The 20,275-nt window shown below is 35.9% G+C and overlaps 1 long non-coding RNA gene across 3 annotated transcripts in view; it reads left to right on the forward strand.

Annotated features, from left to right (window-relative positions):
• Positions 1 to 1,659: 1,659 nt before the first annotated feature.
• The window catches only part of LOC144291530 (uncharacterized), an 81,606-nt gene continuing 62,990 nt past the window's right edge, over positions 1,660 to 20,275 (forward strand). For 2 of the 3 annotated variants that reach the window (XR_013358852.1, XR_013358853.1), the window contains exons 1-2: positions 1,660 to 1,847; positions 6,304 to 6,452. This is a non-coding gene — a long non-coding RNA (uncharacterized LOC144291530). Of the gene's footprint in view, positions 1,848 to 6,303; positions 6,453 to 7,538; positions 7,644 to 7,754; positions 7,906 to 20,275 lie in introns of those variants that run through there. The other variant, XR_013358854.1, reaches the window with a different exon arrangement.

The following is a 20,275-nucleotide window of genomic DNA, read 5'->3' on the forward strand; positions in this document are numbered from 1 at the left end:
GGAGATTCCTCCATTGGCTTAATGCTCTCTATGGATAAAAAGACCAAGGTACAAAATAATAATAACAGTAACAAAAAAATAACAGTAACAATTACACACAATAATGACTTACTCTGTTGTCATATTCTAAGTAGATTCGGTCTATACAATGAGCAGACTAAGTAAAAAGAGAAAGAAAAAAAAGCTTAATCCACATCTCACTCTGAGACTGAACTCAGTATCTTTTCTAGTATATTGCTTTTTGTTTCTTGAAGAATTTGTTAAATCAACATTGTTTAATTATATATGACCTAATATTTAAAAAGAAAGTTAAAAAAGGTATAAATAATAGGTTTGTGCCTCAGTTATGGCTGTTTCAAATCAGGAAAACAAAATTTGAAGTGTATCTCAATAACAGAAAAATTGGAAGGAATTATGACAAGTTCAAAAGGACTCTGGGACAATTACTCAGGGAAATAAAAAGCTCATCTGCACTGCACCAGTTTTTATCTTCTGAGTATGTTTATTAACTTTATCAATTTTGAGGGTATTCATAAGGAATTAGCTTGCATGCTACTATTGTGACAAGCCTACAACCTGAAATTCTTAGGACAAATTTATTGCATATGAATTTCCAGGAGACTTTTTAATTTATCTCTAGGGACTTTGAAATTAAGGAGTGGAATATTAAGGATGACTTTCAGTTTTGTTGTTGTTGTTTTTTTTCCAAAAACTATTTTGAAATACTCTTGGATTTTTAAAATATATATATATTATAATAATCTTATAGCAACCTGAAACATATGTAAATGACATAATTTGATACTAACTGCTGAAGGAAGGAAGAAAGAAAATAATTATGAAGTGATAGAGCCAAATGATGGAGTCATATAATTTCATGATTTGAGATTCTACTTGAAATTGGAGTCTGATAAACCTATGCTGAATTACATCTCAATTACTGGCCAGCCCTACAATCTTAAACCTCATTCTGCATCTATGTCCATGGATTAGGCAAAAATCAATATCTTTGTTGTGAGGATTAATATAACATATTATATGTTAATATACATATTATATATTATAGCCTCATATAGTGCTATATTGGCTAGATTATAGTATTCAAAAGATAATTTTATTTCATGTTGTAATGTTATTTTATTGATTTTATTATTTTTCTGCTATAGATATTCTGCAAGAGGACAAATATCATCTAACTACATGTGTGAACATAGACTGTGAAGACAAAGATGTAGAGCATCACTCTGAGAACTTGTTTCGCTGGTAATACTTGAAGGATTTTAGGAATTTACCAGGATTTTAGGAACTTACTGGTAGTTACATGAACTAAGGGAAACTGGCACTTCTTCTAAATCAAGCAAATGTTCTAATTTTGAAACAAAACATCATGGTCAATTCAGAGACAGAAAGAAAAGGGGGTAGGGTCTATGTAATGATACACAATAAACTGGTAAGTTTGCCTCTAGGAAGGAAGAATGGGGAACAAAAGCGGGAGAAGACATAATTTCCACTTTTTTCTCTGTTATAGATAGAATGTTTGTGTCCCTCCAAAATTTATTATATGTTGAAAGCCTATCACCTAATGTGATGACATTAACAGGTGGGACCTTTGTGAGGTAATTAGGATTAGATGAGGTCATGATGAAGCCTTCATGAATGGGGTTAGTGTCCTTTACAAGAGACACAAGAAAACTTGCTTTTCCCCTTTGTTCTCTGTCATGTGAGGATACAAAGAAAAGTCAGCAGTCTACAACCCTGAAGAGAGTTCTCACCAGAATTGGACCATGTTGTCACCCTCCCTTGAGATTTTCAGTCTCTAGATATGTGAGGAACAATGTCTGTTGTCTGTAAGTCACTCAGTCTATAGTACTTTGTCATAGAAGCCCGAACGGATGAAGAAATTCCTTTTATATAATTGCATTTTTGGTATTGTGTGTGTACACATTTTTCTTACAATTACTTTGTTATTTTGAAATAAACAGAAATTGAAGACAAATGGCATTTAAATACATCAGCACAATGCATTACCAGCAATCAGCTCTTCTATTTTTTTGGGGGGGAGGGGGCGGGATTTCTACTCTTTATAGGGAATCAAATGAGAGTAGAAAATTTTGCTAAGAATATTCTTCATAAACATACTTTCATATGAGTCAAAATATTCCTTTTGTTGAGTCAAAATATTCCTAATGTATTCAAGTACTCTAATTTTTATTTACATGTAGAAAACTACCATCACAAGCAGCTATCTATGATAATTCAATTAAATAGCAAATATTTTTAAAATTCTATATGCAAACCTCTTTTCTAGGCCTTGGATGAGGTAGTAATGGGGAGAAGTCATAAAATCCTATAGCATGGGTAAGATACAGAGCTCTACGCATCCTAGATGATGATGCAGTAGAAAGCACAGAAACATATTTAAACAACCACATAAGGCATCATGGAATAGATTTTATAAACACATAATATTTATAAATGCTATGTGATGTGGAAGAAGGAAAGATTTTTTTAAGTGTAGGACTATTTGAGAAGGTGTCTTTGGGGAAGGTGTTAGAAGAACTGATACCTGAAGGGTATCCATGGATTGAAAGGCTTTTCAGACAATAAAATTTCAGCACAAGTCAAGCAGCAGAGTTTGGAGAGATCAGGGTGTATTTAGACTTGGTCAGGTGCTAGGGTACCAAGACAAGGGCAGCACATTAGTAGAGAGACCCAGCAGGAAAGAGCCAAACCAGATTAAGATTGGGACATCACGTTAAGGACTTTGAACCCTTTCCTATGAGAAATTGAGAACATCTAAAGATCTTCCACCCAATGTCACATATTCAGATGGTAACTTTGTGGGGGTATAAAGGCTGGATTGGCATGAGGAGCAAGTCAGGACAATGAGACAGGAGGAGGCTGTTGGGAGGGTACATGAACATTAGCCTCCTTCATGTGAAGCATGGCTCTGACTGCTAGAATAGAAGTAATTAAAAGTGGGCTCGCCTGCAGGAAAAACTCCAAAGCAGACACATCCTCCTTTCACATATTTTGAATCCTGAATCTTTAACAGCCTGAAAAGAAACACATCTGACATTATTCACGATTACTTAGTGTGGAGAGGTAATTCAAAAGCAATTGCCTGGCTCTGTTAACCAGAATTATACCAGAGGTCACGGCTATTTGAATCAGTTAAAAAAAAAAAATACCAGTTGAGATGTTCTTCCTTTAAGAACTTCAGGCTAGACCATTTTCACTAATCACACGAAGATATTTTTTCCAATTAACAAGGATTTCCTTTGAAACTGGGTTTGTATACTACAAAATATTGTGCAGTAAGCTTCCAAGGATAATTTCCTAAGTCTAGGTTTCATTTATAGCTTTGGATTCTTCATATAAATAAGAGGTATTTTTCCAACCCAAGAAGCTAAGGGTTACTTCTGGAATTCTTTGGAAAAGTTATACCACCTAAGTACCTGGCTCACAGTCGAAGAAATGCCTTTGTAGCTTAAGGAAGCTTAAACAGAAGCCTTCACTGCTGATTTGCTGATGGTGTCAAACATCAGAGGACTTTTCCAATGGGACTTTAAGAGTTTAGCATTTGCTTTAATTAGGAAGATACCTGGGTATTTAATGGGAACTTTTCAAGCTATTGGAGCAGAACTAGAATAAATGACCTTATTTATTTGGAGAAATAAAGTTAACAGTGTCACAGGTGCTTCATAAAGCAACACATAACTGCAAATGGGAGGTAGGGAAAGTAACAGAGGAGAAATTTGCATCAAAGAAAATTATATCCATACATGTAACTGCCTTTCTCTGACCAAGAACTATCAAAACAGTACATGCTTATCAAGAAAGACAAAAGGAAACCCTATTTTCATAACAGAATATCCCTAGAAATATTCATTTTATTGTGCTGTGAAGGAGTTGTATTACCAGTAGAATTTAAACACTTTCTAGCAATGTAATTTTTCTACTTATCAAGAAAATCTTGGTATTTGAGTTTTTGTTTAGACTAAGGGCTCTTTAGTTAAGAGAGGAAACTTCCATAAACCCTTCAAAACTCGAGTATGCTGTTCAATCATTTTTTAAAATAAAGGCTCTGATTAAAATCTAAGGTCCCTTTAAGACGTAAGTGCTAGAAGCTTCTGGGAGGAAAGCGTTATAAAAAGAAAAAAACTTGAAGAGCTTATAAAAGAAGGTAGTTTAGTGTGTATTTCGCTTTTATGCCAGTTAGTCAGCTTAAAGGACAGAATTTCTTAGAGATGTAGAGAAATTAGAAGAAACAGGAAGCAAACACCTTACCAGAAGGAAAATCCCTGAGAGGTTTGGGTAAATCTGGGCAGTATTGCCTTCTGAAAAGATTTATCTACCGAGGTGGATATTTCTTTTCTTCCTCAGGCCACGTGGAGCAGAAAGATGCAAAAATCTGGAAACCTTGGCCAAGTGAGCTAAGAACTTCTCAGGAGTCCTCAGGAGGCAATGGGATGCCTTGCCTCCCATCAGCTGGGAGTGGCCCTTAGAAACCTCCCAAGGATGTTCAGAGTCAGTTTTCTATGAGGGCTATTTCTGTCAAAGTTGTTCCAAGGCACCAAAGTACCAGGAGTCCAGACTGTGTCTCCACAGGACTTTGAATTTAGGAAAATGCCTTGAATGAATCAGAACAGAATTTACATTTGCAATGGTTGGTGAGATTTAAAGCGTATTAAATTATTTTACGCCTTGACATTTGTTCTCAGTTTTGCCATTTTATGAGTAAATGTTTAAAATGTTAACTTCTGTCTTTTGTTCTTTTAACAAAGGTAGGAAAGGAAAGGAGGTAGGAAAGACACAGAAAAAAACTAAAAATTTGAGTCTATGGCCAGTGGTGCATAAAAACATATTCAGCACCTCTTTTATCTGCTGGCAGCCACCGTGTTATGCCTGTAGCACTTATACAAAAAGTTGCTTAGCCTAAGAAGTTCTAATTTATGGAGAGAGGACAGAAAATAAGACATTATTCTGGACAAGTATAAGAAATGGTGGTTGTAGCTGTTCCATATCTCTGAAATACAATGTCGGAATTCCAACTTTGGTCATTTCAAGTATTTCATCAAGCTGTAACTTAACCTCAAGGGTTTATCTTTTTGCTTTTAAAGGATTATTCATGAAGCTACGGGACTGCAGCCATTCTGGAATAATCCCATTTGCTCAGGACACCTCACTCTTAGGGGCTACTTTTTTTCCAGGCCCTTTTATTGGTATTATATTACCAACCCTCTGAATTTCCCTGTGAAGCATGTATCACAGGTACCACATTATTTCTGCGATTAAACCACAAAGAGTTGAAGTCTGTCCTAAATTGAGATATATACTATATAGTTGTTATATATTATTTGTGATGAGTATTTGTCTCTTTTTTTTCTCACTTAGCAAAATGTATAACCAAGGAGACCAAAGGAAAGGGAGTAGACCATCTAATTCATTCTGTCACTTTATAGATGGCAAAACTGAGTCATTGCATATTTCTAAACCAATTGCTTGGATTTAGTTTGTCAGCCCACGAAGCAGCAGAACAGAAGTACCATGTAATGAGCAACTATCTAAATGTCCTTCACCTTGGTAGAATCTAATGAAAATAAAAAGGAAAAATTTAAACAATCCTTTATTTTTGGTAACTGAATTTGACTTGGAATAAATATGTAAACTTCTTAGAAAAATAAGGTCAATTATTTTAGTTCCCTGTCCTACAGGGTTGAATCCAGGTTTTGTCAATATGGAAGGTTATACAATTGGAGATCCATCAAAAAATCATGGAAAGAATTGCAAAAATTCCAAATTTTCCAACGTTATAAATACAGTAAGCATCAAAATGCCAGGAAAAGCATAATAGTTTTATTTATTGTCTTGCCTAATTTTTTCTGTGTATTTTTTTATATTATAATAATTTTGTACTATTTTCTAAAAAGAAAATAGGAAGAGAATTTAGTCTTTTAGTATTGTTAAATACGACTTCTTTCCCCCCAATAGTTTAGAAAGTCTCAGCTCTACATATCATCATTAATAATGTATACCGGGGGCAGCCCCGGGGGCACAGCGGTTTTGCACTGCCTTTAGCCAAGGGTGTGATCCTGGAGACCCAGGATCGAGTCCCACATCAGGCTCCCTGTGTGGAGCTTGCTTCTCCCTCTGCCTGTGTCTCTGCCTCTCTCTCTCTCTCTCTGTCTCTAATAAATAAATAAAAATCTTAAAAAATGTATACAGGATTACTAATGTTATACAGCTGTCAAATACAGTAGTTCCCCAGTTTATCTACGGTTTTGCTTTCTGTGGTTTCAGTTATCTGTGGACAACTGGGTTTAGAGGCAGATGATTCTCCTTCTGACATGGCCTAATACTATGTCACAATGCCTACATCATTCACCTCACTTCATCTCATCATGTAGGCATTTTATCATCTTATATCATCCATCACAAGAGGAAGAAGAGTGAGTACAGTATATTAATATATTTTGAGAGAAAGAGACCACATTCACATTATTCTTGTTGGAGTACATTGTTATAATTGTTTTATTTTATTATTAGTTATTGTTATTAATCACTTACCGTGCCTAATTTATAAACTAGACTTTATGATAGGTAGTTATGTATGGGAAAAAACATAGTACTGTTGACTCTTCAACAATGTAGGGGTTAGAGGTATCAAACTTCCACACAGTCGAAAATCTGCATATAACGTTTGATTCCCCCAAAACTTAACTACTAAACAGTCTATTGTTGAGCAGAAATCTTACTGAAAACAGTTGATAACACATATTTTGCATGTTATATGTGTTATAAACTATATTCTTACAATAAAGTGAGCTAGAGAAAACAAATGTTAAGAAAATTATAAGGAAGAGAAAGAAAATACATTTACAGTACTATACTATAAAAAAAATCCATGTATAAGTGGACCTGTGCAGTTAAAACTGTTGTTGCTCAAGAGCCCATTGAATACATGGGGTTCAATTTTACCCAGTTTCAGGTATCTACTGAAGGTCTTTTTTTTTAAGATTTTATTTTTTTTTTTTATCCATGAGAGACACAGAGAGAGAGAGAGAGAGAGGCAGAGAGAGAAGCAGGCTCCACGCAGGGAGCCCGTTGTGGGACTCGATCCTTGGTCTCCAGGCTCACACCCTGGGCCAAAGGTGGCACTAAAGCGCTGAGCCACCCGGGCTGCCCTACTGAAGGTCTTAGAACATATCCCCTGTAAATAAGGGGACAACTATATAGGGGGAAATCTCTACCACATGTCTATCATAGACAATCTTATAATTTCAGGGTATTTTAATTTTTGCTATGCATTGTAGTCGCCATGGTCTTTGGAATGATAACAATCAAATGACCTCTGACTCTGTCCTTTGAGTCAGAGGATTCCTTTCTTCCTTCCTTTTTTTTTTTTTTTTTTTGGCTATTGCTCATTAAAAGAACAGTAAATAAAATACTTAATTGCTCAATTTCTTAGTGATAATTTCCTTATTTTGGTGTACTCCTCTTAAAATCTCTCTCATTTTATCTCTGCACTACTTCAGACACTACACATCACAATATGAAGAGAATGAATAGCGTGCGGGCCATGCCAGCTTTGGGATCAAATAGAACAGGCCCTGAATTCACCATAATGTGACCAAGGGCAAGTTATCTCACCTTTTCAGTATTCCATTTCCCAGTAACTTCAACTCTACTTAAAAGGGGATAAAGTAAAAATGTACACATCCAACATAATACTTTCTATTTTTTACAGCAAGTGCCAACTGAATGAATGAATGGATTTATGTGACTTGGTTTTGTCTGTATGATAAAAAAAGTCATGCAAGACACATTGATCTACCCAGCTATGTCACTTTTTATAATTAAAATGAAGTTGATTCACTGTAGCTCTGCAGGTATTGTGCAATTTTTATCAAAAGTTCCTCCTGCATAAACTCAATGCATTATAGTTTTGAGCAGATCAAAATACTGAAAGAGAACTCCCTCTCCCTATCCCCTCTTTCTGTTCATCTATCTTTCTATCTCTATCTAGGTGTCTATTTCTATTGCTTTTTCTCCTATTTCAAGAGGGAAGAAAGGAAGAAAGTTAATGAAGAAGGGAATGGGGACATAAAAGCTTTTTGGCAATTAAGAAGGCAGTTAGAAGGTTTTAATTTATTTTACTTGCCAAACTCTGAACTTATAATAAGGAAAAGAAGTGCTGCTCTCTTGGAGATTATTTCCTCCATTAGTTGCCAGGGGTAACATAATGTCAGAGACAAACAGGAAATTGGTGGGCCATGGGCTTGCTGTCGTTGCCTGGCTCTTCTTTCCATGCCACATGTTTACAAACATGCTGTGTTCCCCTTGACAAAAGAAGACACAGACACACAGTGATTTCAAGGCTTTGCATTGTGCATGTGAAATGGTTTCATTTAAGAATTTCTGCTGTCAATTCTCAGATGATGCAGAGTTCGGGGAGCGAGTGTCAGCACCTGACTAAAAGCTAGTTTGGACAGAAGGCTCTACACATCTATATACACACATACACACACATATAAATGCACACACACACACGTATGTGTATGATGAATAGACACTCCAGATTGGAATTTGTTATGGAAAATTTGGCTTACATGGCTGCAACACAAACCAGGAAATACTGAACTTTAATGTTAGTATCTTTGTTTTTTAGAAGCTTCATAGTGGTGTAGGAGGGTGGATCTCATCCCGAGTCAGTATGGAAATAAAGGACTATTTTGTGAGTCCCTGCCAGTCCTGTGACTATTTACTGCTTTTACACAGCAATAGTAAAGGTTTCTCATATAGCACAGGAGGTCAACTGTATCAGATGTTTTAATATTTTCTTCTCTCTGGCTCCTCCAACTCAGAAATCAAGAGCCAGTGGCACAAAAATAAGCATTTAAATCAGATTTATCCCTGCCTTATGTTCTCTCTCTGTATACAATTATTTAAATATTTAGAAGACTTTATATCTGTGCTTCTAGGAGAAACAGAGAGCCGAGCCACTTTTCCTTTATCAATCACATGCACCCCCACAAAAATTTCTTCTGTGCTGCTTTAGGGCCTAATCCTCAGTAGTTGTGAGGCTAGGTGGGGTTGTGGCACTCATCTTCATTCTTTGTCAAAACTCACCTAATACACTGCATTTCTAATATTCCCAGGAAGGTTTATCAGGTCTGTGTTTAGATTTAGGGTAGAGGTGAAGATTTATACCCTAATATGAGGATGGAGAAGTGAGGCAGGCAGCTGACAAGAAAGGACACTCACTACATGTGTGGCCCTATATAAAATTATACACAGCCTTGAAAGAAGTATTTCAGGGACAACAAAAAGACATTTCCCCTGATGCCCTGAGTTGCTCAATTTGCCAAAAGACTTTATTTTGAACGCATGTATTCATTCAACAAACATTTATTGAGCATGTATTAAATGCTAGTCATTGCCCTAGACCCTGAAGATATAGCAGTGAGTAAAACAGACAAGGTCCCTGTTTTAAAGAAGTGTAATTCAAATCTAATGACTGAACAGTAAGGAATTTGGATTTTTCAGTCATATTTTACTAAGAATCTATGTATCAACTTTTTTCCTTACGGGAAGTTTTAGGCGTGGTAAAGGCGAGAAAATAATTAAGTTCTAAAATTATCTCTTGGTATATGAGGGGTGTAAATGTGTGTGTGCGTGCATGCCTGCATGTGTCTGTGTGTGTTTATGGCAAAAGGAGATTTGAAGTCGAGAGATAATCCCTTCCTTACTTGTCATTCTTATCTGACAAAAGCCAAGCACAATAGAAGAGATTGACTTTGGACTTGAGTGAGAATGAATAAAGCAGAACATTGAAGGTGGCAAAACTAAACAGATGTCTAATGTTTGCAGATATTTTCATAAGGAAATGTAAGACTCTTATTGAGAAATACAGCCAGAGACCAATTTGTTTCCCTGCTACCTCTCAAATCAATCTCTTAGTCATTCCTTTGTATGAGAAATCAGGAGACTAAATTACTGGCATGCCAAGGTGTGGTTAGAAAAAATAGATGATTTCCACCTCAGACTTGTCCTCTTGTGAAAAGTGAAAACCCAGCAGAAAGCCTTAATACTATAATATCACAGAATGAAGAAGAGTTCATTAAACCCTGCCTGGGTTTTCCCTTTTCACTCTTGCAAATTACATATACGTATGAAGTAGAGGGGGAAAAGTCCTTTTTGTTTTTCAATAGCTGTATAAAATGCTTTTTGTCTAATTACTTAATACTGAAAATTTTTTCCAAAGAAGTTTCTAATTAAATATTTACTGAGGAAGCATTTTTGAGTAAAGATAACTAATGAATTATATAGAACATGTTTTACTAATTCTTCTTGAACATTAAAAAATGGGATTAAACCACTGAGGTTTTTTATTAGAACTAAAGAACATCAGTCTTCCTTTTATATTTATTTTCTGTATAGTGCACTTGGCATTTCATCATTGGGGTGTGATATTCATAAGGATATGAATTGTTTTTTTTGTTTGTTTCAAGATGTTTCCCGTGTCTTGATTGTTGAAAAACAAGTATCCGTTATTGTGTTTTTTAAGTTCCTTAAATCGACCTTGACTTCTATTTCCTTTGTAGTCCCCATAACTCTTGGTAGGGGGTAAGCACAAAGTCCACACTTGTTGAATGAATTAAAGTGAGTCAAATGGGATAACTTTGGTGAAACCTATCTTAAGACATGACAATCAACTAGTTCTAAGTTTCTTCTAAAACAAGACTCCCTGAGTCACATTTGTTAATCTCTGACATTTAGGCCAAGTATAATTACCTGAATCACATAAATATAGTCAGATATATCACATGGACCTTAAGAAATCCAATCAGTGTTTTATTAACCAATTTTTTAGAAAGGTAGGTGTATAAACTTTCCAGCAGCTTCCTTTTGGAATTGAAGGTTTAGGTGAGTAGGTGTAAAAGGAAATAAAACATCACTTTAGAACTTTAGACTTTGACAACTAACAAATAATTTATGAGAATAAAAAAAATAGAATACGAACCATCCTATTGTGTTCCAAAGAAAATGCCTTGGAGAGGTTATGAATAAAGAATACCCACTGAAGCAGAAAAATTCAAAAGAACGCAAGCTTCAAAATTTCAATAACAATGAACATGTTTTTATGTTGGCTTGCAACTTCTCTGCAGATGTTACTTTCAAAGTTTGGACTTTTGCTAGATCTTAGCATAAAACATGTATCTTTGGTCTAATCACTGAGCTGTGGTTAGGGAAGACCAGCTGGAAATAGCTTCTGGAGATAGATCTTTATGTTTTCCCAAGGTGAATATACTTTTTGTGTTTTGGTATAGAAAATACCTTTTGTAAGCCAACCCTCTACAGTAAAATTATGGCATAAATCTTGTTAAGTGTTCTCTAGGGAAGCAGTAGAACAAGCAGAACTCGGTTGACATGCTGTTTCTTGTACCTGACACTTACTGATTTTAGCTTATATCTCATCAAATTGATATTTGGATTTAAGTAAATCTAAAGTCACAGAAAACTGGTCTCTGCACAAAATGAAATGGTTAATGCCTCTGTGTATGTGTATAAGATCGTTTCAGTGGAAGAAATTGTTATCGCAATCATTTCAATCTCTTGTAAGGTAATGGATATTAATTTAGAAAATGTACTAAGAACAAAAAAAAAATGACAGGAAACATTTTCAGAGGGGAAAATACAAGTGCATGGTCTTACATTCTTGTGAGGAGTTCTGATCAAAGTACAATTACATTGAAGGTCTTGGTTACATTCACTGTCGTTGCTATTATGAACTTCACATCTAGTACTACCAGTATTATGAATAGAACAAAACAGAAACAACAAAAATAAAAACAGATGAGCAACCAAAGAAAAACAGACAAGGGGTGCCTGGGTGGCTCAGTGGTTGAAATCTGCCTTTGGCTCAGGGTGTGGTCCCAGAGTCTCAGAATTGAGTCCCTCATGGGGCTTCCTGCATGGAGCCTGTTTCTCCTCCCTCTGCCTGTGTCTCTGCCTCTCTCTCTGTGTCTCTCATGAATAAATAAATAAAAATCTTTAAAAGAAAAAAAGAAAAACAGACAAGATTTCCACTCAAAATCATGGGCTTGAATCTCAGCCTTTTAATTTACTAACCATGTACTAGTGAGCAAGGGTTTTCATATCCATTTTCTCATTCTTAGAGAGAAAGCTGGGGTGCTAATAGTTACTCTTCATGGTGTAAAGGAAATTTTGTTTATGTCACTAACAAGAAATTTGTTTATGTCACTAATTGGTATACTTAATCTTTGAACAAGGAAAGGGTTAAGAGTGCTGATCCCTATGCAGTAAAAAAGACGTGTGTAACTTTTGACTCTCCAACTTAACTACTAATGGCCTACCGTGGACTGGAAGCCTTACTGATAACATAAAGACTCAACACATGTCCCTCATTTATGGTACCCTAAAATGAGTGAGTAATCTGATAAAACTATGATCAATGGAATACTTAGAGAGATGATGATCCTACTATTCATACATATTTTAGTCAATTCAGCACTTTAAAGGGCCAGTCTTGTATAGCAGATGAGTTTAATGCCTGTTTCTTAATAATATAAAAAAAAAATTCTTTCTAAATTCTACATCTAAAACTAATATAACACTGAATGTTAACTCACTGGAATTTAAATAAAAACTTGAAAAAATAAAAAAAAATCTTATAAATATGACAATAACTATCATTTATTGAGCACTACTAAGTATTAGATATTATATCAGGTTTCTAAATAGATGATTAAGTTTTGCTAATTTCCTACAAGATCATTATTATTGTATTATTTATAGTGCCAAGAAAGAACTCTATAAGATAAAAATAAATTTTGTTTTATCTTCATACGTGGGCTTACTATCTTCTATCTACAGGGGGAATAAATTCTAGAAGTAAGCAGAGCCATAGGGCCACTCAACAAATCAATAATCATTGGGCCAGAACTAGAACCAAGACATCTTGACTTCTAATGTAGAATTCTACAAACTGGTAGTTTTAAATTGTTCATCACTTAAAAATTACCTGGAAAGTTTGTTAAAAACATAAAAGACTGGAATCTTTTAGGGTAGGGCTCCAGAAGCTAAAATTTAATTGTTTCCCAGTAAGTTATTAAGAATTCTAAATCATTAAAACTGTAGTCTCATGGAAAATATATTAGTCACTTAGCTGGAAACTGAGGAAATAACCCTGGAGAAGAAAAATTTTAAAGGATATGAGAGGAAGAAGAAGGAGAAAAGGGAAAAACCTTCATTTGCTGCCTTAGTAACATTGAAGTATGAATTCTAACAATTTTCTAATATATATTTACTCATCGTTCTCAAATTTCCTTTTAAAAATCTGTCAGGGGTGCCTGAGTGGCTCAGTTTGTTAGGCACCTGACCTTTGATTTCAGCTCGCCACATGATTTCAGGGTCATGGGATCGAGCCCCACATCAGGCTCCACACTCACTCCACAGACTTGAGATTCCCTCTCTTCCTCTGCCTCTGCCCCTCTCCCTGCTTGCTTGCACAGGTCCTGCTCTTTCTCTCTTTTAATAAACTCTTTTTTAAAAATTGTGTCAAAACATAAAAATGTAAAAGCAACAAGAAATTACATTGTGTCACATTCATTGTCTAAACAGAGTTGCAGCTCAGGTAAGTATGTGGCTGAACACAATGAGGATTCCATTGTGGGAAACATGCAAGTTAATTTTAAGAACTCTCAGTAATGGATTCAAGAGAGTGTGTAAGCTACAGTTCATATTCCTCCTTGCTCTCCAAACTGTGCCGGTTGTGACAATCTATGAGTTTGTCAAACTGGATCTGAAGCAGCAGATCCACTGCTTCCCACTCAAATTCCGCACTTCCAATACTCAGGCTTCAATTCTTCATCCCCGTGACTTTCCATCAGTTTGAAAACTGGGCACACATACAATATTGATGCTAGAATTCGAGCTGTTTTAGCAGGGTTTGTCATCATCGTCATTGTTATTGTTGTTGTTTTGATTACACAGTGGGAGGATTTTTGTAGATGTTCAGCTCTTAACTCACTTAGCTCCACTTCCTCCTGAAATCTCACCACTAATTCAACTGTGCATTGTTCTATTAACTTAAAATCACTTCAGTTTTCTTTTTTTTTTTTTTTAATTTTTATTTATTTATGATAGTCGCAGAGGGAGAAGCAGGCTCCATGCACCGGGAGCCCGACGTGGGACTCGATCCCCGGTCTCCAGGATCACGCCCTGGGCCAAAGGCAGGCGCCAAACCGCTGCGCCACCCAGGGATCCCTCACTTCAATTTTCTAACAAAGAACATGCTTCAATGATTCTCCTCATCTTATTAACACTTTAGAGCTTTCACTTACTTTCCAAGTACATGTTTATGTAAAATACAGAGTAAGGATCCTAGCTTGGTTTAGTTACTAATTAGTCAGGTAAGCAGATGGGTGCTCTTACTCAAACTCTTTCAGATTAATATGCCTTAATTTCTATAGCTGAAAAATAAGGTGCTTACAGTAAAGGGATATTACAGGTTTCTTCTGATGTTAAATATCCATAATAATTCAGATTGGGAACTAACAGTCATATTCTGGAACATTACATTTGACTCTTATAAATCATGTACTTCTGTATTATGTAAATTTAAGAAAGTATCAAAACTTTATAGAAAATAAGACAAGTTGATGGACTCATAGATGTGATAAAGCAAATATAGTAAAATGTTAATAATAGGTGGTAAATGGATGGTATTCACCTTAAGATTATTTCAATTTTTCTCTATTTGAAAAAAGTTGTAATAAATCATTGAAAAGTGGTATCATCAGAATGTATGATATATATATATATATATACACATATGTATAAAATTATATCTCCTAGACACTACAGCTACTCATATTTGGAATTTTCTAAAATAATTATATTCACATACTCTCTAAAATATGTCTTCCCTGATTTTGTCCAGCATGGCAGACTACAATTTTTATTCCTTAGGCTTTACTCTGTATTTCCAAAGGATTTGAAGCATTCCATGGTGATTCCAGAGCATGTCAAATTCACTGCAGCTGCAAAACAGCTGGTGCAGGCAATTCACAGTGGCACTCTGAAATGTAGTCTGAATTGATTAAAAGCTTTTGACCTGATGACAAACTTTATTTTCATGTTTTATGATGTTGAAAATAAATATGGGAAATAATAATATTATTATATTATTTAGTGATTCCCAGCATTAAAAAATTCAACATCCCATTTGATCTTGATTAATTTGTATGTCTCTTCCTTGATTTATTTTTATGACATATGTAAACCTTCTAAATTAAAGTGAACTAAATCAAACATTATTTTGTGATTTGCAGTATTTTGTTCTTTGAATGAGAAGACACACATAGGGGCATTTCTGTTACTCTTATATAGAACATGGTACAATTATCACTTAGAGGTTCTGCAAAAATCTTCTCTTGCCATCTTGCAAACAATATGATAGGTACTGATACCTTCCTTGCTTCAAGGCCTTCTAACAGGAATGGCAATGGCATAGCCTGAGGAGGCTAAACTCTGGATGTTGTGAAAGAGAGGTTATTCTGCGTAATAGAGGTAGAAATGCCAGAAAGAGAGGTTATTCTGCGTAATAGAGGTAGAAATGCCAGACAGGATTACTGGAGATACCAGCACTAAGTGGAAGCAAAGCCCAGAAGATATAGTGTGACCCAACAGAAAGTGACCCTGTCTAGAGAGCAGGGAGAAAAATATCTCATGCTGTGGATTAGCTGAAATGAGTTTCAGTGAAACATTCCTGGGGACGTGTTTGAATACCTGGAACTTGTAAGAATGGGATGTCTAGCAATTATATGGGGCTAAGAACCAGTGATATACAGTATGTACATGTGCACACATACACAGGACCCTTACATACCTCTGTTTATATTTCTAACACTTTGAATTCATTTTTATTTTGAAGCTGATGTAATACATGGATCACTTGTGGATAGGTCCCTTTTGGATAAGGCCAAAATCCCTTCTTTCCTCTCCTTGATCTTGTTTCTCTTCCACCTCTTCCATAGTTTTCTATGTGTCCTATGAATCCACACTTACACTTGTCTCCAGTGGTCCACAGGAGACTATGATTCCTTGTTTTGTACCCAATATCTCTTGCAGTTAGTTCAACCCCTTCACATGTTCTCAAAGTTCAGGTGGACAGATACTATGCAAATGTTTTTCTTGCTCTTGCTGTTTGATTTCTATTTGCTATGGCCTAGATGTGCACCCTCCAAGAACTGCAGAAGATATGCTATCCTTGAATATCTTATTGTTCTGCTGTCAAAACCTGTTCATATATTTTTTTAAGATTTTATTTATTTATTCATGAGAGACACAGAGAGAGGCAGAGACACAGGCAGAGGGAGAAAGAGGCTCCCTGCAGGAAGCGTGATGTGGGACTCAATCCCAGGACCCTGGAATCCCAACCTGAGCCAAATGCAGATGCTCAATCACTGAGCCACCCAGACACCCCTTCAAAACCTGTTCATCTTATTAACATTTTCTATTCAGTGGGAAAAGGTTACTAATTGTCTTTGCCTTAAAATGTAAAAATAACTAGAACGCCTGAGTAGCTTAGCTCAGGGCGTGATCCTGGTTCAGCTTGCTTCTCCCTCTAGCAGATGTCTGTCTCTGCCTTTCTCTGTGTGTCTCTCATGAATAAATAAATAAAATCTTTTAAAAAATGTAAAAATAACTTATTTGGAGCTGTTTATTTTCTGATTCTTTCAAAACACCTTACATTCTTCCAAATATAATGACTATAGTTCAAAAGTGTCTACTTGCAACAAAATAGTATCACTATGGCTACCATGCACATATATTACATTGTATATTTTATCTGAGTTGGCCTGGGCAATATTCCTGTAAAGAAGGTAGGTGGGCACAGTAAGCGTTAATCGTTTCCATTTTACCTTTGGAGATCACAGAGCCCTGTGACTTTTCCAAGAGTACCTCAAAACAGTGACTTAGATTAAAAACGCCTTCAAGGGATATGAGTAGTTGGTTCTGATCAACTCCTTCCTGCTGCCAGGGAATGAAGGCTTAGAAGAGAATGACTACCATTTTTGGCATTATTCATATAGTGAATGGTGACAGCCTGGACCTAGAGTCAAATATTTGGGATTGCTTTGAGAATTCTCCTATTGGTTGACCCAAGGCTTCTCATTAAAATTCATCAGAATGCTTGTCTTTCTAGGTTATTAATGACAACTCAGGAGGAGGTGGGTAGATATTGATGTGTAACCATCAGTTTTAATGCCAAAACAGATTGATCTTTCCCTGCCACAGTCCTCTCCCGTGTTACCCTCTGGGAATATGGCAACTCCATTCTTTTAATTGCTCAGGTCAGGATTCTTGAAGCTATTCTTGATTCTTCACTTTATGTTGCACTATATACCTAGTCTGTCAGCAAACCCTGAAAACATATTCAGAATCTGACCAATTTTACCACTTCCATAGCACATACTTCATCCAAGCCAATAATTATTGGAATGGCCGCTGCCTGATATCTTTGTCTCTCCTTGATCATCTTTAGTCTGTTCCCCACACTGTGACCAAAAGGATTATGTTAAAACAATGGTCAGATAATGTTTCTCCTCTGCACCAAATCATGCAATGACCTCACGTCTCACATAGAAGTCGAAATCCTCACAATGACTTGCAGTCTATGGATCATCCATCTCCCTCAATTTTCTTCTCCAAACTCATCTCCTGTTGCTCTCTCACTCACTCACTCTATCCAGCTACACTTGCCACCTCTCTTCCTCTTATGTGCAAATATATTTCTTTCTTGGAGCTTCTGTGCTTGCCGTTCCCTCTGCCTGTAACCCTATTGTGCCAGATAACCATCCAATCAGTTATGTGATGTTCTCTGCTCCTATCTGTCTCTGTGTTTCTTGTAGGGACACCAATCATACAGGATTAACGGCCCTCTCCACTTAAGTCTGGCTACATCTTAATTAATTGCATCTGCATCAACCCTAGTTCAAATAAGGTCATACTCTGGGGACTAGGGTTTATGACTTTAACATATTTTGAGAGGGACACAATTCAACCTGTAATACTCACATTAAGAGCCTATAATATTAAAAGTAACTCTCTAACATATCCTTTATGTTTTTAAGATAAGTACACTTCATTTGTGCCAGAGTCCAAGTGTTCCTCAGTCTGATATGTAAGCACATCTGTGGGCATTTCTTATACCATCTTGGCTTATTCATTTAGTCACAACAGGCCTACAGAAGAATGCCGGCAGAATTTAGTAGAAGGACCATGCTTCCATTCGGTCAAAAGTTAAACTGGTAACTAATTTAGGATTTAGGATATGTGAGGAGGTAGCCTTAATCTATTTTTCTAAGCCATGTCTAGATTTAATAGATCATTCTACCTAATTAGTAATGTAGAAAATTCAAACTCCATGAAGGGCTCTGTATATGAAGTCCACTGCATCTTTGATCGGTAGACTTGAGGATATTCTGTGTACTTCTTAAAACTGTCTGAAGTGTGTGTGTCTTTGTGTGTGTGTGTGCGCGTGTGTGTATATGCATAAATGTACTTTCCTGGGATAGCATTCCTAACTTTCCTAGGAGTTAAGTGATTCATCATGCTTCCAAATAGGAGAACTACCGACCTAGGATAGATAAATCAAAATGGCTCCAGGAAAAATAGTGAATGTTGGCAAGGGCATCTCTCTATGACTCACTTGTCAATTTTCTATCTTTAACTCTTTCTCTTAGGGGTGCCCATATTACTTAAAACTTTTCATTTTAGTGCAAAACTAGAGCCTATTGTTTTTTTTCATCCTAAGCTTTGTAACTTTTCAACCAGTTTTCCTGTTTTACATCATGTCTGTCCCATTACTCATTTCCTCATAGCCACAAGCTCTCCTTTGCAAAAAAAATGGTTAGATTTCTGATAATCAAATCTATAATAAAATTTAATGATTGACACTGAGCCAGTATTATGTTTCATTCATCAAATATTTGGCTGGCCTTATTATGCTCTATTTAGGCATTGTACTAGGAAATAGAGATATAAAAGATAAATTTTTTAAAGATTATTTTTTTTCATTTCAAAGAGATCACAATTCACATAGCATTCTAAAACCTTTAACATACATATGAATCACCTGGGAATCACATTTAATTTGCAGATTCTGCATAGGTGAAGCAGAGGAATCCTGAGATTCTAGATTTCAGATAAGTTATCAGATGATGCTTATGCTGGGGAACTGCAGATGATATATCATATAGCAAGTGTTCTGTGTGGGCTTTTTCAATCAGATCTGGAAGAGAAGTATGTCCTCATGTTTTAATTATCCATTTTATGTGATAAATTATAATTCCACTTCAATATTTATAGAAAACACTAGTTATGTACCTCCCTTGAGAAAATTGAGAATTTCTTTTTTTTAAAGTCTTCCGTGGTCAAGTGGAAACTTGTATCAGTAGGATTAGATTCAGATTTAAGCAACCAAAAATCTGTTTAGGCACTTAGACAAAAAGGGTCATTTATTTCGGACAGAGAGTAGCCAGGGCTTCATAGTCCAGTGCTTCAAGGAACTTTCTCCTTTTTTTCTTCAGTTATTTTCGGCATGTACAGGTAGGTGCTTACAGATGTTGTCTCAAGGTTGTGAGATGGCTGTTGCATTAGCAAGTATACATCCGCTTCCTAGTAGAAGCAGGAAGAAATGGGTAAGGAAAAGCCAAAGGGTAGTTTATAAATGTCCCTTTTTAAGTTTTTCAGCAGGTAAGTAAGCACAGTGACTTCAAACTAATCTTTTTGTGTATTACTGGGTCACATGGTCATTCTTATCTGGCAGTGAGTGTAGGAACATGAATACTTGGAACTCCAACTATGGAGCTTCTATGGTAGTGGAACCTAAGAAAGAGAGATTGCAAATGGCTTTGGAGTAGTCAGGTCATATCATGTGCCACACTCATGGAATTGAAATGTCATTAAGCAAAATAAGAATTAGTCATGCTGACATTTAAAATAATGTAGAGCCAAAATTCTTTAAAAATGTCCAGGCTTTTAAGAACTTCAAAGTTACTACAACAGACACTCTCTGCTCTGATTCCACATAGATTTGGTTGTGCCTGTACCTTCCACTCAATGCAAGAAGTGCACTGGTGTTCTCTAAGTAAATTTCCTCAGTTTTACAAAGTCATTTGTAAATAGAAATAATACCTTGATGCACATATGAGCATATATGTTTCATTTTTTATCTATAAAA

This window comes from Canis aureus, chromosome 20 (assembly GCF_053574225.1).
Source record: "Canis aureus isolate CA01 chromosome 20, VMU_Caureus_v.1.0, whole genome shotgun sequence".
In the NCBI taxonomy this organism is placed as follows: Eukaryota; Metazoa; Chordata; class Mammalia; order Carnivora; family Canidae; genus Canis; species Canis aureus.